The sequence below is a fragment of the Trichomycterus rosablanca genome, chromosome 24, assembly GCF_030014385.1.
Source record: "Trichomycterus rosablanca isolate fTriRos1 chromosome 24, fTriRos1.hap1, whole genome shotgun sequence".
NCBI lineage: Eukaryota > Metazoa > Chordata > Actinopteri > Siluriformes > Trichomycteridae > Trichomycterus > Trichomycterus rosablanca.
Genome location: NC_086011.1, coordinates 3,219,294 through 3,246,556, shown reverse-complemented (window position 1 = coordinate 3,246,556; position 27,263 = coordinate 3,219,294). Strand labels below are relative to the sequence as shown.

Here is a 27,263-nt window from a genome sequence, read left to right as displayed (position 1 = left end):
CAGGGGGAACAAATTCCCACATTAGTTTTTTATTTCTGTCCGATGTCAGATTTTATGTCATAACAGGTTTTTAAAAATATGGTAAAACATTAACAGTAATTGGTGCAGCATGGCACAGAGGTGAAGTATGCTTGTCTACCACTGCTGGGACTCAGGGTTCGAATCCCCAGCAGTGCTATCGACCGGTCGGGTGTCCACACACAGACATGACTGGCTATGTCTAAAGGAGGGACAATTCTGGAGAAACCGGAACCGCTTATCCAATTAGGGCAATTTTCAATGGGCGCATGGGACACAGTAACACCCTGGACGGAGCGCCAGTCCATCGCAGGGAGGGTAGACACAAATACACACACACACATTCACCTATAGGGCGATTCAGTGTCTCCAATTAACCTGACTGCATGTTTTTGGACTGTGGGAGGAAACCGGAGCATCCGGAGAGAACATGCAAACTCCGCACGGAAAGGACACGGACCGCCCCTCCTGGGGATCGAACCCAGGACCTTCTTGCTGTGAGATGACAGTGCTACCCACTTTATTATGATTTATATGACAGTCAATTCCCTTCCTAAACCAGCCCGCCTATTTCTATCTGGGTTTGGGACCAGCACTGAGAGCACACTGACGAGTGCACCTCACAATAGCTAGGCTCTTTCTGCCATCGCCTCCCCTTCAGACACTAGCCAATCATGTCCATGTATGTCCGACCGGCAGATAGCACAGCTGATATTCGAACCCTGGATCAGCAGGGATCCTCAGCAGGGATCTGTGGGTTAGCTTGCTTCACCGCTGTGCCCCCCGAGTGCCACAAAGAGGTTAAATACATTTGGATAAAAGTATTAATAGAATTGATCATTCTGAGTTGTTTAAACGCTGGATAAAGAATATAAGAGTATGTGTGGTTTTAACAGCTGCACCAGGTCACGAGAACATTAAAATGGAAACAAGGAGGAGAAGAAAAAGCAATTCTGGTAAATATGTAAGTATCGCTATAATTACATTTGACTAAAATGAGAATCTTTTCAATTTTCGACACAACCTGTTCCTCGAGGAAGCTTATTAAAAAAAACTGTTACCAAGTCTGACATCTCGCCGCGATCAGGAATTGAAAATGATTATCTAAACCGAGCCGCGGACGAGATCTGAACGTACAAATACTTCCAGGCAACAGCGTGAGCCGGGCTTCGGGAAATTTAATAGCTGAACAGCACTGCCAATCTGGCAAATGCGTCTTGAAATAACTAAATGATCGCCTGGGGAAATATGGCTGATGCTGACGCTTAATTCTTTTACTAAATTCCGCTCTACTGACCTTGCGAGGCCGACATTCCGTGCAGACAAAAAAAAGAATAAAAATTACAGACTGGTTTCTCTTTGCAGCGATGTGTCAAATTAATTTCCATTCGCCCCCGAGCAAATCTCTCAGCCAACTAGCAACGAACTTTCGAATCGCTTCCGACGAGCCCCGTTCAGGAAGAGCCTGTAATCAAAGCGGTGACGGCGGCTCTGTCTGAGCCAGTGCGTGAACCTGCTTCTCTGGCTTGTTTTGTCAGGACGATCAGATGCCGCGTGAAGACCTCCATGGTGCAGACCGACAGGTGAGGGCGGCGACAGCTGGCACAGCAACAGAGCCACCCAGGTTCGCCCAGACTGCTGGTTAACACAGGAACCCTCACGACAGGCCGGTCTCGTGCTTGGAGGGTCGTAAGGTCGGTGGGTTACGACTCGGTAAGAAGCACCTGCTAAACTCCATGTGTGGTTTATCTGGGTGTTTTCTGAGGGGTGGACCGGTCAGCAGCCCGAAATCAGTAGCCTGGGCACTTGGGACAAGCGGATTATGCGTCTTGGTTTACCCAGGGAACACGTGATTCACTCACATTTATTACATATTGGCTTTTATTGGGATTTTTCCAAAAGTATGTGGACAACTGACCATAAGCTTGTTGTAGGCAGTTGTAGCCTAGCAGTTAAGATACTGGACTAGTAATCAAAAGGTCGCTGGTTCAAGCCCCAACACTGCCAGGTTGCCACTGTTGAGCCCTTGAGCAAGGCCCTTAACCCTCAGATGCTTAGACAATATACTCACACAGTACTGTAAGTCGCTTTGGATAAAAGCCTCTGCTAAATGCCTCCCCTTTGCAGCTATAACAGTCTTCATTCTTCTGGAAACACCACATTTTCTCCAGTTTTTGATAAAATGGCCTGGCTCACAGTCACTAATACAATTAATACTAAAAGCAGTTTAACAGCGTTGACGTCAAGGTTCTGTTCAAGCCACTGAAGTTCCTCTAATACAAACTATGAAATTAGGCAGGAACATTAAGAACAGTACTGGCCCACAACCTTTACTGTGTAACAATTATAATTTTAAACGATTTTTTACTTACTGCTAATGCGCACAAATGTTCTCTTCTGCTTTGGATGGACAATCGACTGAGCACCACTTGTGATGAAACTGGTATAGGTGAGTAAAAACGGCCTAAAATGAAAAAAAACAGACGGGTTATGAGTGACTGAATGGCTGCATTGTGTGGTACTTGTAATGTCACTTGTATTTGTATATTATAATAGAAAGCCTTAACTGACCCCCCAAAAAAACACCACAATTAGACCCCACACATATCGTTCAAATTACAACATTATACCTGCATTACGGTTATAAAACTGGGCTCCAGGGACAGTGGTAGCTCAGTGGTTAAGGTACTGGACTAGTGATAACAAGGTTGTAGGTTCAAGCCCCACATCTACCAGACTGTCAAGCTCTTGAACAAGGCCCTTAATCTTCAGCTGCTTAGATTGTATATGGTCATTATAGTAAGTCGATTTAGTTAAAAGCGTCTGCTAAATGTAAAATGTAAATGTAAAGCTCTGACCGGTACAAGCGCGAGCAGTGAATTCTCCAGGACTGTTATTAAAACAATGTTTGTTTATTCAATCCGTGGGATAAACAAAGTGCCCAAGTGCCCAATTTTCTCTGCAATTGACAGTTAATTGTGCACACTAGTTAAATTATTTGTGCTGGTTACTGCTGCTATTCTCTACAACCATAAACACATTTTGCTATTCGAGGAATCCAATGTTCTGGTAACATAAAACTATAAATGTTATAAAAGAAACACTGTGTGTATTGCATTTTCAGGCTTTACTCAGTTACACAATATGGTAAAAATTCTGATTGTCTAGCTGGTATTCTGGTATTTATCATCATACTGGTATACCTCAAACTGTGATATGCTTTTACTAGAAAAAAAAAATATGAGGTGGATTTTTCCCCATATCAGTCTCCCCTACTGTGTCTGTAACTCTATATTCCTAAACACAGATGAATAAAGCACGAGTGGTTCATGTAGATAAACAAACTCGAAGATAAACCGTCCCCGATATCACCATATCTCCAGATTGGTGTCGCCAAATCCTCATCTTGCTCGCTTATCACCAATGTGTCTATAAATAACCCAGCCAGCCCTTTACCGCGTCCGCACCCCCCCGGTCCCAAACCACAGCTCGCTCTGTTCCACCTAACCAGACAAAAACAGGCTTAGCAAGGTCAATGGCTAGACGGCATGCCAGACTCCATTCAGATTATATACATACATACACAAACAAATATAATCAACATATTTCAATAAGCTTTGAAGGACCAGCACTTCTACTGAAGTGAGATATGGGTCTGTGAGGAAATTTTGGATCTAAACCATCTAAATAAAGAAGAGTTAAACTCTTAGCTACAAAACACAGTAGCGTCAGAATGGCTCGAGATATTTTTACATTCACTGTTCAGGATGCCTGACGGAGAAAAGAGACAATGAAGGGAACACTCGGATGTGGTGGGGTACTCGTACATAAAAACGTGAGTACTATATTACAGTCCCTGGGTGCAGCGATGATCATGGCACCCCATTTTTTATCATAATTTTTATTATTAATATTATGATCTCAAAAGGAGCTGCTGCGATTTTTACCAGTGAAGCTAACAGATTTAAAGCTCAGCAACCATCTGAACCCTCCCGTTTAGAGCTTCTAAAGCTTAACCCCAAGTCATGTACAGATCATATATTTAAAAAACATGACCCACAGGCGAGCAGAATGCATGCAGATGCTAATGCGCAGTTGCTTTACAGAGCCTGGAGTACCGAGCAAATTTTCTCTCAGCGTGTGAGCTAGGAGCTCTCGGAATGACAGTTTTCCATTCCTTTTCCAAGCGGGCCTCGCACTGCGGAATTTTCCTGCAGCGTTCCGTTAAACTACGGCGCACCTTACGTGACAAAACTGCACACTTGTTATTATTGTGATCATATATAGACATAGGAAGAGGTCTGTTTAAAGGAACTGACCCTGACCCCAGCAACACTGAACAGCTCTGGCATGAACTGGAACATCAACCGAGGCTTTCTTGACCAACATCAGTGCCCAGTCATAGAATTGCACTTTTAGAATAGAATATTATGCCTTTATTTGTCATGTACACAGATTTCGTATATCCCAGCTTGTTTGGAAGCTGGGGTCATAGTGCAGGGTCAGCCGTCGCACGGCGCCCCTGGAGCTGAGAGGGTTAAGGGCGTTGCTCAAGGGTCCAAAAGTGTCTGGATGGCAGAGCTCTCAACCTTTCCTTTTAATTGACAGCCCAAAGCTCTACCCACTAGGCTGCTATGTCCCTATTGACTGAATGGGCACAAATTCCTGCAGACATACACTATATGATGCGCTCTATATTTTAGGATTTTATATAATTACGTTTTTGCTCCCTCTGTGGAGGTTTCTGAATGGTTTGGGCAACATGCTGGGAAACATCTGAGGCTCAATGACTGATCAGCAACTAGACAAATCAGGCTGCTAAGAGGTACATGACACCACTGCCGTGTCCAGTCACCGGAAAATCTCAGTCGGCACTTCAAACTGACGAAATCTGGCTCAAAATTGTCCCGTGTCAAAATTGTGCGCGTGGCCCAGCCTCGACAAGCGCTCGTCGTAGACAGGGTGGCACGTCGCTCCAGTACGAATCGACTGGAGGCTGAAAGACCGCACTCCAAAGCACGTCAATGTTTGTTCAGAACAAACCGCACAGTCCTGCTGTGGAAGGAAGCGAATCTACTTCCACTCCCCGCGTGTTTGACACGTACGTATCAAAGCCGCTGTGAGTCTGGGTGCTAAAACGTCGCCGTGCTTCACAAGGTGGATTCCGTCTGTACGGTGTAGGATCTCCCGACCCCCGTTACCCTAAAACACACACACACACACACGCAAACAGTTTCCACCCACTTCCTTGCCCCTCACACACATCGTGAACGCTCCTCAGGGGGGAGCAGATGGTTCCACGTAACTGCGGCATCGACGTGGCTAAACAGAAACACATCTGTTGATCCTACTGGATTGAAGACTCGCGCCAATAAGCGGTTCAAACGTGCACAGTGGATGTCAACAAACTGACTAAACACAGACTACGTTGGTTTAAGATGTTGGGTTCGAACCAAAGCAGCAGGTTCCATCGTGTTGAAACAGGTGCTGTCAGTCAACAACATACAGACACAGGAACCAGCAGGAGGAAGTGAAGATGTTATATACACTGATCAGCCATAACATTAAAACCACCTCCTTGTTTCTACACTCACTGTCCATTTTATCAGCTCCACTTACCATATAGAAGCACTTTGTAGTTCTACAATTACTGACTGTAGTCCATCTGTTTTTCTACATGTTTTTTTAACCTGCTTTCACCCTGTTCTTCAATGGTCAGGACCCCCACAGAGCAGGTATTATTTAGGTGGTGGATCATTCTCAGCACTGCAGTGACACTGACATGGTGCTGGTGTGTTAGTGTGTGTTGTGCTGGTATGAGTGGATCAGACACAGCAGCGCTGCTGGAGATTTTTAAATACCTTGTCCACTCACTGTCCACTCTATTAGACACTCCTACCTAGTTGGTCCACCTTGTAGATGTAAAGTCAGAGACGATCGCTCATCTATTGCTGCTGTTTGAGTCGGTCATCTTCTAGACCTTCATCAGTGGTCACAGGACGCTGCCCACGTGGCGCTGTTGGCTGGATATTTTTGGTTGGTGGACTATTCTTAGTCCAGCAGTGACAGTGAGGTGTTTAAAAACTCCAGCAGCACTGCTGTGTCTTATCCACTCGTACCAGCACAACACACACTAACACACCAGCACTATGACAGTCATTCCACCACCAAAGTACTTTATTAAGTCCATGGATGGATTGGATGTATCCTTATTAGGCTTCTAGTGCCTTCTAAAAAAGCACTACACCAAATCACAAATTCTCCACCATATATAGGACCTAGTGGGTAGAGCTTTGGGCTGTCGAACAAAAGGGTGTGGGTTTAAATCATGAAGCCATGCAGCCACTGTTGGGCTCTTGAGCAAGGTTCCTAACTTTCTCGGCTCCGTACAATGGCTGGTGCTGACCAGCTTCCAAGCAAGGTCCATACAATGCACTGACCCTCCAATGGCTAACCCTCCAGCTTCCATGTCATCATATTGCTCTCTTGTAGATGCATAGATGACAAAAATGCCTTCCATTGGCCCTAGATTATCTTATTACACGACATTAGGGTTGGGTTCACTGTTTCATCTTTGTCTTTTACATCAAACGGAACTTCAGTCTGTGTTTGGGATTTTTTTTTTTTTCAACCTACTGCAACTGCAACTGCAACAGAAGAAAATTACGGTTTTGCTCGAGGACAAGCATATGATTCAACTGCTCCAACCGTACAGCATTGATCTAAAGTCACAGGTCATCATTACAGACTTAAAAGCCGCTGCAAAACACACATCTCCAGCCGCTAAACACCCGACAAATTGCAGCCTGTAGGGACGCTGATGTGAATCCATGTTAGCCTGTGTAAATATGGACCTCTGATAAGCCTGCATTAGGTCTGGCATCAGGCATCATTCACCGACTGCAGCAGGCCGAGTGTAAACAGAACGGTTTTCCATATCGGGCACCGATGAGCACGTCTGCATTTCGTGGGGACCCGTCCGATTTAGGGGCGTCTCCGGTAACCAGGTACAAAAGATGATGAAGATGAATCTCTATACATGTGTTTACAATAGAACTCAGCTGACGCGTCCTCCATCCAACAACAACAAGTTATTCATTTCATTTTCATCAACCGTTTTGTCCTGGTTAGGGTCACTGCAGACCTGGTTCCACCAGGAAACACTGAACGTGAGGCAGGACAGGGTACCACCAACACAGCCTACACACAGCCAATCACGTCTGTGCAATCGCCCGGCCAGCCAACAGCACCGATCCCAGAGGTGGTGGGCCAGCGTAGTAGAGCGCTGCGCCATCCAAACACCCCCTAATGAATTATTCAACCCAATTTATTGTTTTTTTTTTTACCCATCAAGGTCCTTTTAACGACCACAAACAAGCTCTGGTGATGAAGTGTTGTTTATTCAGTGGACGTGTAAGGCTGTTTACAATATTGCATAATAGCCTAGTCACAATTATTCGGAGCTAATCATGTCTGAGCCTGAACAATTAATCGTCAGCTTCCATTAGCCTACATTTTCATGCATTTGGGGTTTATTAATAATACGTTTATTAAGAAATAAAAATGATTTGAACCGTTTTGGTGTTTATTGATGCCTGTATGGAAAGCAGGGTCACATAAAACTGCACTATATCATTTGGTCATCACACAGTTGAAGTCAAACACTTACATATATGTATAAAAGTGAGACTAAAATCCCATAACAACAATTTCTGCATCTATTTTATTGTATTATTATTATTATTGTTATTATGTGTTGGAGTTAAAGGAAACAGGACCCATGTTTCAGCAGCTTCAAATCCATAGCAGCCCTGTGTGTTACATATTGGCTCCTGGATCACACCTGACCATTAGCATAAAACGTGAGTTTGTTTGGAGACCCAACCTTGGCAAAGAGACCACTGTTCCATGTACTTTGTACAGATGATTTTGGGACTAAAAGTTAAAATCTATGAGCAGCTTCCCAACATCAGGATGGAGCTTTCTAGACTTTCTAGCCATTTGCTTGTGGTTCGACGATTAAGGGCCGTAATCAATCACTAACAAGGTCACTATTACTATCCAGCTAGCCATGCCTCAAACTTAAATGATGGAAAACTACAACTGTGATACTAGTTTGGTGGGGAATAACGGTCCAAGGTTGGATCTGTTCGTCCCAGCAGAAAACAATTGGTATACCGTATTAGATGATGTGCTGTATTTGTTGTTGATGAAGTGAGATGAACATCTTACTGCGTCCGATCAGCTTGTGAGTAAGAACTACCAGCCAAGTACTACCAGTATTTTTGACCAAAAAATAATTACCACATATCATCTAAGCAGTATTCCTCATCTCACAGGACCACAAACGCTTCCAAACCTGATATAAACGCTGGATAAACGTTATTTATTCTAGAACAATCAGTTGGAACGTGCCTACATCAATTCAAAGTGCAGCTTCATGAAACGCCACCCTGTTCTGCCATAAATGCCTCACTGTTTTCGCACCGACAGCTCTCCCCGGGTGTAATCTCCACAGGTCCGGTCTGTGGTTTTGCCGTTGGGCGAACGCGCGTGCAGATAAACTGAGAGGTTAAACATCTCGACGGAGGGAACAAAGCCGTCCATTCACAGACGGAGCGGCCGAGCGGTGTGAAAAGCAGTCGCTGGTGTTTAAGTGTAAGAAGTAGCGTGGATCTGCTCCTGGGTGTAAACATCTCGGTGTTTACTGGGTCACGTGTAGCCAGGTGAAAGATTTCACTGTTTGTTGACGTCAAACACAGAACCGGGTTCGTTTTTTTGGGGTTTGAGAAGGGTGGTTACCATTCGCTCTTCGCTCTGCACTCTTACTGTGTTTGGACAACAGCTCATCTGTAGCGAGCTTCTGCTGGAAAGATCTAAACATCAAGATTGTTTAACGGTTTCAGAGCTACTGGGGTACATGAACCTGTCTAACGATGCCATCTCTCAGGTTTATACCCCCTCGGTTCTCTGGATGTCCCGAAATGAAGTCAGCAGCACGAGCTTCAGAACACGATGATTGCTCTGGGTATAAAGAACCACCAGTATTTACTTTAATAGCCACTAGTCATCGGAATTGGCGATCAAACATTTTAGGGCTCTATAAACGCCGGTTTATTCTTTGTTCAATTCCGTTTTGGAAGGGACGCCAGGAAGAGAGGAAGCGGCTACTCGCGACGGCTCGTCTGTCATAAAGCGAAGTGCCTGATTCAAAGATCAGTCGTGTGGAAAACCAAAGCTAATTAAACAGATCTCTTAGTGCCCCGGATTTTTATTTACGTTAAATGTATTGAAATATTTGAAAAAGAAGAAACTTTATTTAATTTAACAGAATTCTACATAACAAATCATCAGTAACTAACCTGCGTAGTGCATGAATGAACGAGTCCTTTTAGTTGCTCCTGTTAGGTGTCGCCACAGTGGATCATTCGTCCCCATATTCGATTTCGGACCGGCACTGAGGGTGCACTGATATGTGTCCTCTCATAGCTATTTATTATTAATTTATTAGGATTTTAACATCCACACACTTTGGTTACATTCATGACAGGACAGGTAGTTACTGCTTACACAAGATTCATCACTTCAAGTTATTAATATTGTGTATCTCCAATTCACCTCACTGGCACGTCTTTGTACTGTGGGAGGAAACCGGAGCTCCCGGAAGAAACCCAAACTGCACACGGAAAGGACCCAGACCACTTCACTTGGGAGTCAAACCCAGGACCTTCTTGCTGTGAGTGCTACCCAACGAGCCACCGTGCCGCCCTTGTACCCTCTTAGCTTGGCACACATAATGCCACGCACCTTCCATATTTGTATTAGTAGGGCCAGCCCGGGATTCGAACCCCTAAAACTGGTACCAACAGGTTATTTTGTTTATTTATTTGGATTTTAATGCCATGTTTAACACACATATGCCATTTGATTGGGGACATTGTAGCCTAGCGGTTTAGGTACTGGACTAGTAATCAGAAGGTCGCTGGTTCAAGCCCCATTACTGCCAGGTTGCCACTGTTGAGCCCTTGAGCAAGACCCTTAACCCTCAATTGCTTAGACTGAATACTGTCACAGTACTGTAAGTCACTTTGGATAAAGGCGTCCGCTAAATGCCCTAAATGTAATTGTAGGATAGGTTTTGTGTTTTCGTCTGCTTATTTGATCTTGTCTGCACATTTTGGGTTATTGTGAAAACTGTTATTGTGTTGTCAATGTGTAAGAATATTTTTTGGAACGATGGGTAGAGCTTTGGGCTATCAACTGAAAGGTTGAGAGTTCGAATCCCAGCCACTGTTGGGCCATTGAGCAAGGTCCCTAACCCTGTCTGCTCCAGGGGCGTCGTACGATGGCTGACCCTGCGCTCTGGAATATGCAAAGAAAGGATTTCGTTGTACTGTACATCTGTATATGTATTAATGACAAATAAAGGCATTTTATTTTATTCTATTCTATTCTAAGGTTCCAGGCGTGTGTACTTGTCTTTCTTCGATGTATTTGGGGCGTTCTATTAGGAAGCACTTTATCGTAATGTTACCAGCAGCGTGACTTTTACCATCAAGAAGTTAACACATATAAATAATAAACCCAACATGAAAGTCAATTACGTTTAATTAACTGAAGAATTCAAATCACCTAATCACAAAAAACTCAATTAATTAAACAGGCTTTCCTCCTCCGAAGGTCGAGCGAGACATCACGTACCACTCGGCACAAAAAAATCTAATCCTGGCATCGGAGTTTTGCCGGACTGACGAGTGGAAAGACGAGAGCGAGTAAAAAAAATAATAATAACGATTGTATTACTTGATTTAGCCATAACAAAATGGAAACGAGTAGCGAGTAGAGCGATTCCTGCGGGTCGTCTCCATTTCCTTCAGGTGGTCATTGTGAGTGCTGCCCGTTCTGTTCAGCCCGGCTGTAAAAGCCTTTATCAGAAGTCACAATCATTCCTTAAGTGATATTGCGTTTCATACGGGCGCTCATCACTGCTGAGAATCTCGACCCGGCCGCCGAACACTCAAAAGAATTACACACGCGCCGCTCCGATTCATGAGAAGCGACCCGAACATGCCCTGAATTTAAAAGCTAAACATTTAGCGCCGCTTCTCAAGCCGAGTGCTCCGTTTAACGTGTGAAGTACCAACGCGGGGGTGACGGGTAGACGCCGAAACGTATTGTTTTCTACCGTGTACATTTCACTGCACCACTGCATCAGAGTGGTCGCTAATCTGTTCCAGGTAAGACAGGTTTATAACATTTCTAACTTCAAACTGCAGTCCATAAAAGCCTCCGGTTTAAAATACACCGTAGAGCCAAAAGTATCTGGACACCTTTTTAAAAAAAAATAAAAAACAAACAGGATGAAAATAGAGTCCCCTCTATGTGATCTTTTCAGCTAGATAAACAGCCACTCTTCTGAGAAGGCTTCTCACAAGACTTTGAACTATGTCTGTGGGAATTTGTGCCCATTCAGTCACTGATGCTGGTCAGGAAAGCCTCAATTAATGTTCCGGTTCATTCCAAAGCTGTCGAGTGGGGCTGAGGTCAGGGCTTTTTATAGAGCTTGCCTTGTGCACAGAGACACAGTCATGCTAGAACAGGAAAGGACCTTCCCTAAACTCACTCACTCACTTTCTTACCCGCTTATCCAATCAGGGTCGCGGGGTGGTGCTGGAGCCTATCCCAGCTTTTCAATGGGCGCAAGGCACACAGTAACACCCTGGACAGGGCAGATACACACACACACACACACACACACACATTCACCTATAGGGCAATTCAGTGTCTCCAATTAACCTGACTACATGTTTTTGGACTGTGGGAGGAAACCGGAGCTCCCGGAGGAAACCCACGCAGACACGGGGAGAACATGTAAACTCCACACAGAAAGGACCCGGACCACCCCACCTGGGGATCGAACTCAGGACCCGAGCCACCGTGCCGCCCCTTCCCTAAACTGTTCCTGCACATGTCTAGTATTTGTTAACACTCGTTTTACCTTGCTTCAGGTTGTTAAGTACATTTCGTCTTTGTTCATCATTATTCAGTGAAATTACTGGTATTTCTATTTTATATATTTGCTCATAGGGTGGCACAGTGGTGCCTCACAGCCAGAAAGGTCTGAGTTCGATTCCCTGGCTTGGCGACCAGCGTCCTTTCTAAATGGGTTTCCTCCTGGTGCTCTGGTTTCCTCCGACAAATCCAAAAACGTGCAGTCAGGTCAATTGGTGCTACTAAAATTGCCCACAGTGTGTGTGTGTGTGTGTGTGTGTCCTGTGATGGACTAGCAACTAGTCCAAGGTGTTGCCTGCCATTCGCCCAATGAATCGGACCCACAGCGACCCTGACCAGGATAAAGCAGCGGTAAAACAATGAATGAATACACTGATCAGCCATAACATTAAAACCACCTCCTTGTTTCTACACTCACTGTCCATTTTATCAGCTCCACTTACCATATAGGAGCAATCTGTAGTTCTACAATTACTGACTGTAGTCTATTTATTTCTCTAAATACCTTTTTAGCCTGCTTTTATGGGGCTAACAAAGCATGAAGAGAAACAGACGGACTACAGTCAGTAATTGTAGAACTACAAAGTGCTTCTATATGGTGAGTGGAGCTGAAAGAATTTGCTGTTATTTTCTTAGAGAATATTTGTGACTTTTTATTGTTAGTTCTTGCAGCTCTACCATCAATCCTCATCTGTTTGGGACGAGCCTACATCAGTCAGAATTCACACCTGAGTCTGTAAGCATTAGCATTTGTATAGACGCCTAATCTCCCAGTTAATGAATCATCAATTAACCTGAGCGCTTAGCAAATCCTGCGCTGTTAGGTAAACCGTTTGGAAAGAGGCCGTGTGAAAGCAGACGCCATTTATCTGACTCGGTCTTTTGTTAGAGAACAGGCAGCTCCGAATCTGAATGCCAACCCCCCCACACACACCCCACCCTCGCACCCTCACTTTCCCTGCTGTTCACTAACCTAATCTGTAAAGGAATGGCAGGTGGTCCCTTTCTTTCAGTTTGGGAACTGGGGGACAGCAGCGGCGCTGGCTTAAGGGTTTCCCGCTTCACCGAGCTCGGCGCAGGTACTTAACAATTACCCTTTTAATACCCCCGCCGAAGAGATCCCAGCATGCACATGCTCTCTGCAAGTCACTTACAGAGGGGTCAAAGTGCACCTCAACCTGATTTACTTCAGGGTGGGAAGGTTGAACAAAAACACAAATACTTTGCTTCATTTCTTTCTTATTAACGGGGCTGCTGACGTGACGTGGGTCTACGCTGGTGGAGTCGAATCCCAGGAGTCCAACTGATTATTTAGCACTCAATAAATCCATAATTCCATACAGGAACGGGTCCATCTGATGAGGAGGAATGAGATCCAGAGCAAGGAATGTCAAGTCTAGGGTATTTTTTGGATTTTGGATCCACATCCGGTCATCTCGTTATCTTTTGGTAATCTCCAGCCACCTGTAAATTGGTTGGTCGTAGGTCCCAAGTGCTTTTCAGGACTAGGGCAAGCCGTAGCCTAGTGGTTAAGGAACTGGACTAGTAATCAGAAGGTCACTGGTTCAAGCCCCGCCACTGTCATTGTTGGGCCCTTGAGCAAGGCCCTTAACCCTTAATTGCTCAGACTGTATACTGTAGCTCTAGTGTAAGTCGCTTTGGATAAAGGCATCTGCTAATGTAAATGGTCTGTTCTTTAAAGCGTTTTATGGAGAACGATAGGGGTGTCGGGCGGGGTAGGGTAGGGTAGACGGGCACTTGTGTTTAACTGGCGTCTCGAGTGTTTTACACAGTATTTTTTGTGATAACCTTTAGACTTTGCACTAACATTAAGCCTTGCTCACAGTCGACTACAAAGCTTTTCAGTAGGTCGACCTCGATAAAAGTGACTGCACAAAGCCGTAAAAGTACTTCCTTCTGAAGGTCATCTCTTTGCTTTACAAACTGATAACACAATGGGCTTCCAGCACATAAAGCCAGTACACCTACGAAAAGAAACATTTATGAGTTTTAATAAAGAGAACTAAAATGTTCCAAAATATTCCAATGTCTCAACACCTGAATGTCAAAAAGCTAAAAAAAAAAAACTTGTTAGGTACACATAAATGTTAAGAAAGTTAAAAAGGTTTCTATATTTTTTGTAAAGTAATTTAGATTTTGTATATTACGTTTTCATTTCCCCTTTGTTCTTTGGTACTAATGTGACCGGGCAGTTGTAAAAGCATTTCACAGCTAGTTATACCATGTTCCATACCATGTATACACACCCAACACCATTAAAGCACCACAAAAATTAAATATAACTTTGTTTTAAATGTATATAATACATACAGGCCTCAGTGGCATTCATTTTACAGCATTGTAGGCATCGTGTGAGTGGTTTAGGCCTACCTGTTTGTGTTTTATCCAGTTAGTACTACTACTACTGGACTATTAATCAGAAGGTTGCTCATTTAAACCATGTCACCACCAAGTTGCCACTGTTTCGGTCACTGAGCATTTACATTCTCTGCATTTAGCAGATACTTTAATCCAAAGCGACTTACAGTATTGTGGCAGTATATTGTCTATACAATTGAGCATTAAGGGTCTTGCTCAAGGGCCCAACAGTGGCAACCTGGCAGTGGTGGGGCTTGAACTGGAGACCTTTCGATCACTAGTCCAGTTCCTTAACCACTAGGCTACAGCTGTCCTGAGCAAATTCCTAAACCTTTGTTTTGCTCAAGGGCCCAAAAGTAGTCCAACAGTGGTGGGGCTTGAATCAGTGACCTTCTGTTTACTAGTCCCAAGCTTTGCTCAAGGGCTCAACAGTAGCACTTGGCATTGGTGGGGCTTAAACCAGCAACCTTCCATTTACTAGTCCAGTTGCTTGACCACTGAGCTACCACTGCACAGCGACAACGGACTCGAGTAATGTACCGCTGCGCCACCCGATCAATCTCTACACGTACTATAGTAACTAGGCAGAATATAAACAGTAAATGTGTGTAAGTTTGTTTCCTGTACAGAATCTTATTCAATCCAGAGTCTAGAAAAAAAGAATCCAAAGTTCAGAAGGAAAAAATGACAGCAGTGGGTGAGACTGCAGCAATCGTTACTGTACCCAGCCTGGCATTCTGGCTACTGAAAGGCTGGTTTATCAGGGCATTGTGGGAAAGCACTGCAGAGACCAAGCAGCAAGGTCGTATATCTGCACAGCTGTTTATCTTTCAAAATGTCAAAGCGCAGGTCTGAGAAAGGAAAGCGGCTTCTGACATAGCACAAGGTCTTCAAATACACTCCAAATACACTCCAAATACACTCCAAATACACTCCAGTACACTCCAAATACACTCCAAATACACTCCAAATACACTCCAGTACACTCCAAATACACTCCAAATACACTCCAAATACACTCCAATACACCCCAAATACACTCCATATACACCCCAAATACACTCCAGTACACTCCAAATACACTCCAGTACACTCCAATACACCCCAAATACACTCCAGTACACTCCAGTACACTCCATATACACTCCATATACACTCCAGTACAGTCCAGATACACTCCAGATACACTCCAGTACAGTCCAGATACACTCCAAATACACTCCAGTACACTCCAAATACACTCCAGTACACTCCAATACACCCCAAATACACTCCAGTACACTCCAGTACACTCCATATACACTCCATATACACTCCAGTACAGTCCATATACACTCCATATACACTCCAGTACAGTCCAGATACACTCCAGATACACTCCAGTACAGTCCAGATACACTCCAAATACACTCCAGTACACTCCATATACACTCCAGATACACTCCAGTACAGTCCAGATACACTCCAGTACACTCCAGATACACTCCAGATACACTCCAAATACACTCCAGTACACTCCAATACACCCCAAATACACTCCAAATACACTCCAGTACACTCCAAATACACTCCAGTACACTCCAATACACCCCAAATACACTCCAGTACACTCCAGTACACTCCAAATACACTCCATATACACTCCATATACACTCCATATACACTCCAGTACAGTCCAGATACACTCCAGATACACTCCAGATACACTCCAAATACACTCCAGTACACTCCAATACACTCCAAATACACCCCAGATACACTCCAGTACACTCCAAATACACTCCATATACACTCCATATACACTCCATATACACTCCAGTACAGTCCAGATACACTCCATATACACTCCATATACACTCCAGTACAGTCCAGATACACTCCATATACACTCCAGATACACTCCAGTACAGTCCAGATACACTCCAGTACACTCCAGATACACTCCAGATACACTCCAAATACACTCCAGTACACTCCAATACACTCCAATACACCCCAAATACACTCCAGTACACTCCAGTACACTCCAAATACACTCCATATACACTCCATATACACTCCATATACACTCCAGTACAGTCCAGATACACTCCAGATACACTCCAGATACACTCCAGATACACTCCAGATACACTCCAAATACACTCCAGTACACTCCAATACACTCCAAATACACCCCAGATACACTCCAGATACACTCCAGATACACTCCATATACACTCCAGATACACTCCAAATACACTCCAGATACACTCCAATACACTCCAAATACACTCCAATACACTCCAATACACCCCAAATACACTCCAGTACACTCCAGATACACTCCAGATACACTCCAGATACACTCCAGATACACTCCAGATACACTCCAGATACACTCCAATACACCCCAAATACACTCCAAATACACTCCAGTACACTCCAAATACACTCCATATACACTCCAGATACACTCCAGATACACTCCAGATACACTCCAATACACTCCAATACACTCCAAATACACTCCAAATACACTCCATATACACCCCAGATACACCCCAGATACACTCCAGATACACTCCAGATACACTCCAGTACACTCCAAATACACTCCAGTACACTCCAAATACACTCCAGATACACTCCAGTACACTCCAAATACACTCCAGTCCACTCCAAATACACTCCATATACACTCCAAATACACTCCAGATACACTCCAGATACACTCCAGTACACTCCAATACACTCCAATACACCCCAAATACACTCCAAATACACTCCAGATACACTCCAGTACACTCCAAATACACTCCAGTCCACTCCAAATACACTCCATATACACTCCAAATACACTCCAGATACACTCCAGATACACTCCAGTACACTCCAAATACACTCCAGTCCACTCCAAATACACTCCATATACACTCCATATACACTCCATATACACTCCAAATACACTCCAGATACACTCCAGATACACTCCAGTACACTCCAAATACACTCCAGTACACTCCAAATACACTCCATATACACTCCAAATACACTCCAGATACACTCCAATACACTCCAATACACCCCAAATACACTCCAGTACACTCCAGATACACTCCAGATACACTCCAGATACACTCCAGATACACCCCAGATACACTCCAGATACACTCCAGATACACTCCAGTACACTCCAGTACACTCCAGAACACTCCAGATACACTCCAGATACACTCCAGATACACTCCAGTACACTCCAGTACACTCCAAATACACTCCAGTCCACTCCAAATACACTCCAGTACACACTCCAGTACACTCCAGTACACTCCAATACACTCCAGTACACTCCAAAACACTCCAAATACACTCCAGTACCCACTCCAGTACACTCCAATACACTCCAATACACTCCAAATACACTCCAGATACACTCCAGATACACTCCAGTACACTCCAAATACACTCCAGTACACTCCAAATACACTCCAATACACTCCAAATACACTCCAGTACTCTCCAATACACTCTAAATACACTCCAATACACTTACTCAAATACACTCCAATATACTCCATATACACTCTAATATACTCCAAATACACTCAAATATACTCCAATATACTTCAAATACACTCCAATATACTCCAAATACACTCCAATATACTCCAAATACACTCCAATACACTTACTCAAATACACCCCAATACATTTCAGTATACTCCAATACACTTACTTCAATATACTCCAATATACTCCAAATACACTCCACTATGTGTCTGTGTTGGTAATTCATGCTCTTCCTATGACTGCATCAGCTACCCCTGCTTATTTTTCATCCAAGACTGAAACCAGCACAGAGCACACTGACCAGGCCGTTCATCACCTCCGTCGACGCCCAACCGTCCGATAGCACTGCTAAGATTCGAACCCTAGAGTGGGCACCACTGCACCAGTTCTACACATGCAGAGATTAAAATGCAATTTTGCAAGTTTATTGCGTAATAGTTCCACTGTTCTTTAAATTATATAAAAACAGATTAACCTTCAGGTTTGTTTACTTTGTACAGACTGTAATGTCGCTCTTAATTGGAACCAAGCGTCGGCTGTTGGAAAGGAATTAAAATGAAATTTAAAACCAATGACATAAATCAATGACTTGTAAGTCAGATATTGGTTAACCAATTAATCATTGTCGTACGTGACTTCTGAGAGGGGTTGAGTACACCACCACAGTTCTGCTCAAAATTGCTTCTGAAAGTGAACAGTTGTCCTATTTTATAGTGCATTTCCCAAACACATTCAATCCAGTGTTGCTTTTGCATCCCATCTCATTCCTTACCAAAAAAAAAGACTGCAGCTGATGAAGCTGTTACGTGACCGTACTGTATGTAGGATGACACTCTTCATGCCCCCCTCTGAAAAGGAACGGGGGGTTATTTACGAGCGCTACTACAGAAATCCAGGTTAGTCTACAAATTGAAGTGAACTAGTGCGCTGAGGCAGACGGAGCCTCAAAAGATTCACAAGTCACCAAAACAGGCTTGCTGTGTGTGCAGGAAGAAAGAGCTTTTTATGCTGCTCTCGCACGTTTGCTCGGCCTCGTCGACTTCTCCAAAAGTGAATAAACGTACAGTAATACGGTGTCTGAAGCTGCCGTTTCGAACAACTGCGAGCAGGTGAATAAGCAAGACGAAGTTTCAGTAGCAGTTCAGATTTTATCAGTTGTAATGTCGTGTATAGGTCACCTGTAGGAAGGGGTGAGACTTTCCCCCAGCCAGGTTCTATTTTTAAAAGCAAGTGGGCCAAAGTCACAGCTGACATTAGTTCTACGGAAAAAGAGGTCACCGCTGCCAACGCGTTGCTCTGCATCACATGATTTTCATACAGAAGGAAAAACCCTAATGTACCAAACAGTGTACAGAACAAATCTGAGTCCAGCTTTAGGGTGCTAATATTAAATAAGGGGCTTTTTTTGCACAGTTGGCTCCAAGTCAATGGGAATGTAAAGCTTCCTTGACAGTACATAGTGTCACCGGTGTACCAGTAGCTTCTAATTCATTATCATAATGTTTCTGGTTGTGTTTGGATCATATCTGACCATCCGTTTAAGGTTTTGACCTAGTAAAAACTCCACCGAGTTCTTTTAAGAGTCCAGTTTAGCTTCATACCTTTAAGCAAGGTCATAAAACCAAACAATGTCCTTTACTTTCATCTCTGACCACAACAAACTGGTTCATATTCCTGGAAAACCCGTAATAAACTTTCAAAGAACTCAAATATCTGGACAAATAGCGTGTGTTCCAATCATTGGGTCTCAGAAAAAAACAGAACAGTTGCAGAAATCATTGACCTCCCAAGACCGTCATGACCACCATAACCCTGCCAAGCGCACGTACATTTCTAATTTTAACTACAGACACATGAAGAAAGACGCTGTAGCCTAGTGGTTAGGGTACAAGACTAGTAGTCGAAAGGTCGCTGGTTCAAGCCTCACCACTGCCAGGTTGCTGCTGTTGGGCCCTTAAGCAAGGCCCTTAACCCTCAATTGCTCAGATTGTATACAATTCCATTTGACCCAATCAGCCTTACAGCAAAGGGTCAAAACTTGCCTTGTGTAGAATTAAAATTCTATATTTTATATACGTCATTTTTATACTCACTGGATTAATACCACATCATGTACTCAATAGTGGCTTCAATTAATCATCGACCAGTCATGAGGTTACTATTTTGAGCACTATATAGTAAACAGAGCGCTGTTTGAGACACAGATCTTCAGCTTGCCGACCAAAGCAGCATCTTTCCAATTTTATTTATTAGGTAGGATTTTAACGTCATGCTTTACACACCTTGGCTACATGAATGACAGGACAGGTAGTTCCACAGCTGGTTACACAAGATTCATCAGTTTACAAACACAGTCCTGGACAATTTTGTATCTCCAGTTCACCTCACTTGCACATCTTTGGACTGTGGGAGGAAACCCACACAGACACGGGGAGAACATGCAAACTCCACACAGAAAGGACCTGGGCCGCTTCACCTGGGAATCGAACCCAGGACCTTCTTGCCGTGAGGCGACAGTGATACCCACCGAGCCACCTTCTACCCACCAGCATCTTTCCAATCTGTGTGCAGCCTGATACTGCACATTTATTAACACACAAATATTTTGCATCGATTTACTGCACACACACGGTAAAATAGTTTGCGTACTTCTTTTTCTTTTGAGGCAGAGCCTGAATTTGTACGCAGATGGTTTCTGTCAGTGATTGATGGTGTTGTGTGCTCCTGCAATCCCAAAAACGTTCAAGTCATGCACAGTGTGCCGCGCTTAACGATTCTGAGTTTGAGTTAAGTGTGCACTAGGCCTTCTAAAAATAAATACCCGATGGCCAAGAAGCATTCGTACAGCACTGCCAACCCCAAAGATCGCTCGACTGTCCTGATCAGGGTCATTACTTCAAAGCATTTCAATCAACCACGATCCTGTACATTGCAGCTTTGTATATTCTTGATAAAAACCTACTGTTTCATGTCTACCAGAGCTGTCCATTACGACAGCTACACGATTCAATGTTTGATGCCTCCCACCCAACATCAAGTCAAAGCAAAATAAAAATGTTTGGTAAGTTCTTACGGAGCGAGAATGCACCGGCGAGTTTATTGATAGCAAGAAACCTGGTAGAGCATAGAGTATAAGTGTGATGGATGACTGAAAAATATATTCAGTCATGAAGAAAAACGGCGAGATTGAAAACACTCTGCAGGATACAGAGTAGATAAAAGCTTACATATGCTCGGGACCCACAGACAAATGAAAACTAGTCCCAAAATGAAACTTTAAAAAAGGAATCTGGTCACAACTGAAAACACTTCATCAGCGAGACTCGTTCTTCTGACTTACTGATAATGAAAATGCAAAAAGCAGAAGCATTCTAACCCAAACAAACCTTGAAGTAGGACAATGAACATACAACAGAAGTAAATGCATGAGTTTCAAGGTTCAATCATCAAATGTGTTTATATTTTTCTTTACTGAAGACAAAACAGACTGATTTATCTGGCGGCCCATTAGCAAGGACGATATGCACCATCTCGAGAAGTTGTGCCAGTTTAATTCATCAGATGTTTCATAGTAGGTGGCATCTGGACTGCACAAAGTCTGGACAATGCTAGACCCACAATCACTCTGTGTGAAGTGTCTGGCATGTTTTTGCCACGTCCTTGTGTTTTTTTTTTTTTAAGGTGCTCCTGTTTCTTCTCACCTCTAAAAGCTCTCTCACGACTCTAAATTGGCCCTTGGAGACAGCAAGTGAACAGGTAGGTTGGCGCAGGGTGCTTCAGTGTTTCCAGGCAGACTTTATACCCATCAAGCCCTCAATCAAATCAAAATTAGTCAAAGTTAATTCAAGTGTTTCTCTTCGGTATAATTCCAGTCACTGGCAACGTCCCAATCTCAATATCCGTCATGTACATCTATAAATGACATGTCAGAGTTGATAAATGTACACCAGTTCCAAAATTACCCTTTTTAATAGGACCAGATATTTCAGCCATCACTAGCAGATAAATGAAAAATGGCAACCTGCCATGCAAACTAAACCTTGGTGGTATAACCACTGTACTCAGGAACTCTCATGACTTTTAACATACCACCATCTTAAGATACCTCTTGTATCAGTAAATTCTCAAATCTATTTCTCACTAGTGTTCCTGGCTCACCAGAATGACATCAATCTTACATCAAATTAAGTAATAATGGTTTGGTTAGAGACTGGGGTTCCAACTTGTGTGGCAGCAATCTGCAGAATGCCACCGTAGATAATGAAAAAGACAAGGAAGTTCTGCCTAATAAAGCTTGCTGACTGGCCTACACTGAAGCAAATCTTTGCAGCCATGTTCCAAAATCAGGAAGCCTTGGTAGTTAAAGTACTGAATTAGTAACAAGAGGGTTCCTGGTTCAAGTCCCATTCTTGCGAAGGTGCCACTGAGCAAGGTCCTCAACCCTTAACTGCTTGAACTGTAATCAGTCAATATTTTCAGTCACTAGGGCAGTTGTAGCCTAGCGGTTAAGGTGCTGGACTAGTAATCAAAAGGTTGATGTTCAAGCCCCACCACTGCCAGGTTGCCACTGTTGGGCCCTTGAGCAAGGCCCTTAACCCTCAATTGCTTAGACAGTAGACTGTCACAGTACTGTAAGTCGCTTTGTATAAAAGCATCTGCTAAATGCTGTACAGTACATGGTTTTTAAAGAGCACCTGGTGATGAGATGTTTACATTTTTACATCTATGGCTTTGTATTGTACCCTCAAATGAAAATATTACAAGCATCCAGAGTACAAGAAAAAATGGAGATAAATCAGGAATTATTCCACTCCACATTGTGTTACTGAGATGATTTTTCCATTTGAATAAAGCCATCATTTCACACATTAAGCCTGACTTATTATATGCTGTTAGCTCCTTCATGCATTATGTTCCCTAATAGAAATAAAGAAAACACAAACGTGTGCAATTACAGAGCCTAGAGAGCTGTTTTTAAGACATCCTAAATCAATATGCCTGGCTATCAGCTCCAGTACGATACACAAAAGGTGATAGAGCTGCCTCACGGGCCTCGGCAATACCCACTATCACGATTATACTCAGGTGGAAAATTAGACTCATTTACTACCTCCAACAGGGCGCTGGTGGAAGGATCAGCCTGCTCTAAGCAACAAAACTGTTTAAGCCACTATGAAAACATGTACAGCATGTAAGACACTGGCTGCAGACCTGGAAAAAAACATTCAGAAACTTATTCCTGGCTTCTAATTTTATCCCACCTTCTCTAGTTCTTCCCCAGAGACTGAAAAGAGAGAAGGAAGTTGGCAGGATGCTCAGCCTACATGCCAAGACTGAGATACTGCTCTAAAACTTTAGTACATTGCATATATCGTGTATATATACTAGGCCATGGCTATGGTTTTATAAATGAGCAGACTCTGTAAAGAAAAAAAAAATATCTATGCATTTTTCAACCCACATATGGAGCCTGCAGGGTGAAAGGGAACTGGAAAATTCTACTGCAACAAAACTCTGTCCAGGCCTCGAAGCACCACAGGGATCAGTCACGGGTCTAAGATCAAGACTCTCCCATTCGGTGATCGCTAATCCTAATCCAGCACCTGATTCAGATAATTAAGTAAACTGATTTTGTAAAGGAGGCATATTTTGTTAGGGTTCAGAAGACTTTGCATTCCATTGTACTCAAAACCTGGGAAAATATAATTATTAACTAGAAAATGTGCAATGGAACAACCACATCTAAATCTGGGTTAAAATTCACCTTGTAACAAAGACTTGCTTGGTATCAGTCAACATGTGTTACATATAGTGAATGGTTACACACTTTTTGTCAATTTTTATATTAAATTTTATTCAGTAAACCAGTATGGGCAAATTTACTTAATTAAACAGCTCCAAACTCCTCTTACCAGTCCAAAATCATACATCTATTATAAATCTATTCATTTGTTATAGTGATAAATGTAAACACTGGCAATTCTAAGTATATATGACTTTGAAAACTCATGAAATGCATAATAATTTAAAAATAAATGTTAAAATAATAGACAAAATGCAAACAGAAGACATCAGGCAGCTAGATGAGCTAAAGATTGATACTCCTAGGTGCTGTATTTTCAGGACCAAAGATCACATTGATTGATCAATCCACATAATTTCGATTGTATACACACACCTGTCACACATTTCCTTTGACTAACCTGTTTCCGGATCAATCCATTTAGCAGCCCTATGGACAGTGCCAATTATACAACCTCAGCAGTCTTAATACAAGTACAACCACTAATCAACAAAATCAATACACAAGCTAGTCATTGTCTGCTTTTATAGTCACAATTCTATAATATATACTTAAACATATAGTATGCTCGAAAGCTTTACCCAAGCTAGAGAGCTCTACAGGGTCGAAAGAGGAAATGTTATTTTACACTTCACTAAGTAAAAACAGGTCTGAAGATAGTGAGGTAAAAAGAAAAAATAAATAAACAAACTGGGTTTGTAACAGGCCTGCCAGAGAGAGAATTACCAATAAAGAGACACCAGAATCATTGGTTTAGAAATAGAATTAACCTGTAGAAAAGTCTAACATTATAATATATCTACACTAGTCATAAAACTGTACCCAACCTAGGTTCAAAACAAAAACACCAGACAAAATAGAACATAGACGAGTAAAGACACCAGTGTTGATTTTATAGATGTAAATATAGTATCATGGCTTATATACTGGTTTCACTGGAACATGAGGCCAATGTCTGTAAATATCAAAGCCCAAAACAGTACAGGGCGCTGCTGCACCTCACTGGAAACACATCAGCTTCAATACCCAACAACAAAACCGTGTCTTCCATCTCTACAAAGCAAAAACAACAAAATAACTATCACCATAAACAGTGCTAATGTGATAATATGGATTACTATATAATCTACATAGTAATCACACAGACTTGGTCATATTTACCCCATACAAATTCAACCAGGAGTCCCAATTTTAACTTGTATTGTGGCTATTAATGAATTACGTGAACAATCAGGTTTTATTCTGACATGAGCATTGTGCAAATTTATCATAAAGCCATGAAATATAGCAATAAATGCTTAAAACACTTCAACCACTTCATATACTCATGTATGGATGGCTGATTGTTTTGACCACACCAACCTCCATCCAATCCAATCAATAAACTAATTTGGTTTAAAACGACGTGTTGGTATCCTAAAGTTATTAAATATTCACAAACAATCATTGTATTTGTGTTCATTGTTATTTTTCCCCACACATTTTACCTCAGCCTTGTTAAGTTTAGCAACCCGGCTAACCTATTTTTTAGAACATATCTTCACAACCAGGCAACGTTCCAAATCTATTTTCTAAAATAGTGCACTATATAAACATACTATCTAAATCCTATTCTAAGCGTACTATGTAGTGCCGTATAACCGGGTTTGGAACGCAACCTTAGTTAAACCTCAATATATGGACGATTAGTTAGGTATATGGTTGTGTCCGAAATCACATTTTGTGTTACTAAAGTGTGTACTTAATTAGCGCACTACCGATGTAATTTTAACGTGCTATGCAGTGCAATAGTATGCGGTTTGGGACGTAACCTTAGTTAAACCGTTGCGTTGCCCTACTAAGCGAGTCGTACCAAAATGCTCCCAAAATGGAACAAATAAGAAATAAATGGGTGAATATATAACAATATAACGTTTTAGAAAGCACATTGCCAAAAAATAGGACACGTTAAAACAAGCGTTGGCCTAAAACGTTTGTAAAAATAGCACGGTGTGCTTGTCTGGCTAGCTACAACGCTAGTAAGCTAACACCTGTTCACTTAGGGGACTGGGGCTTAGTTCCAAACCGCAAACACCCGTCCTAGATAGTAGGTCATAAATAATATAGAGTGGTTACTATTTAGGTACGCTATTAAGTCCATAATTGTGCGATTTAAGACACAGCCGTTTTCAACAGCGCTGAGCTAGCTACAAACCAGGCGAGATGCATACACGTCAAAATAATAACTAAACACCGAAATTCATGACACTAAAAGCGAGTATAAAAGGTAACTCGGTGACAAATACATTTCTTACTGGTTTCACACGTCGTTTGAATTTAAACGAGGCTAAAATATCATCGCAATAAGAGTTTATTCGGTATTTTCGGGTTTAATCGAATGCACCCTTTGAGTCTTTCTGATGCCAGGGGGGTGTAATGAGATCTGAAATCTCGACTGGTGCGGATTTTACCCCCATCGAGCTGGCATTTTCCCTGGCACAATCATTCACCAGTCGATCCCACGGTACAAACAGCATATCAGGATTATAATTCCAATACAAACATCATTCTGATATCAGTAGGGAAATAGGGGAAACAGGACTAACCGTTGATCCGATATCCCTTGGTGTGTCTAGGAGCATTAAAAGAAAAAGCAGCTCTTGATGATTCTGGCAAACTGTGCCCTTCCTCCTTCTCCAAAACTCAGCGTTACCCCCTTTCTGCCTGCGAACTGTCTTCCGTCCTTGTTTTCCTCCTCCTGCAGCACTTTAATACAAATCCACCCTTGCAAAGTCGCACACACGCCGCCTGATCAACCTACCAAACAAAACGCAACCAAAACAAGAAAATAAAAATATAAAACTGAAGCCACCGTGGGAAGGTTAATCACATGACGGAGTGCAGGTCCATGTACTGCGGCTGTGTGTGTCTCTCAGCCCCGCACACAGTCATTAGTATTCCCTTCTCCTCGGCTGTATGTGTACAGCTCCTCCAGTCCAGTCCAGTCCGCACACTGTGAGCTGTGTACTGGTAAGTAAAAAGCAGCCAGGTTGGAATATACGAGTCCTTGCTGTAGTTCCCCTTTCAGAGAGAGAAGAGGCGGAGAAGATCTGCTCCAACCCCACCCACTAATGCACTGCTACAGCTCAGGAGTGCTGCTGGATCTCTCCAACCAAACTTAACCAACCAAACCATTTTTAAATACAGTTTTGTGTTTTAAAACAAGTTAAACCACAATAACTTACATAACTTTGGAACATGCAAAATTTTCTCTTTAATTTTTCCCCAGTAATAGAACGCCTTTATTTGTCATATACACTGATCAGCCATAACATCAGACATCAAACCACCTCCTTGTTTCTACACTCACTGTCCATTTTATCAGCTCCACTTACCATATAGAAGTTTATTTAGGTGGTGGATCATTCTCAGCACTGCAGTGACACTGACATGGTGGTGGTGTGTTAGTGTGTGTTGTGCTGGTATGAGTGGATCAGACACAGCAGCGCTGCTGGAGTTT

General features: G+C 42.7%; 1 protein-coding gene across 2 annotated transcripts in view; it reads right to left on the bottom strand.

Annotated features, from left to right (window-relative positions):
- The window catches only part of dag1 (dystroglycan 1), a 47,251-nt gene extending 20,474 nt beyond the window's left edge, over positions 1 to 26,777 (bottom strand). Inside the window, exons 1-2 of one of the 2 annotated variants that reach the window (XM_062986634.1) lie at positions 26,350 to 26,777; positions 2,391 to 2,482 (exon numbers count right to left, since the gene is read on the bottom strand). The gene's annotated coding sequence lies outside the window, so the exon portion shown is untranslated. The remainder of the gene's footprint in view (positions 1 to 2,390; positions 2,483 to 26,349) is intronic. The other variant, XM_062986635.1, reaches the window with a different exon arrangement.
- Between the last annotated feature and the right edge of the window lie 486 nt (positions 26,778 to 27,263).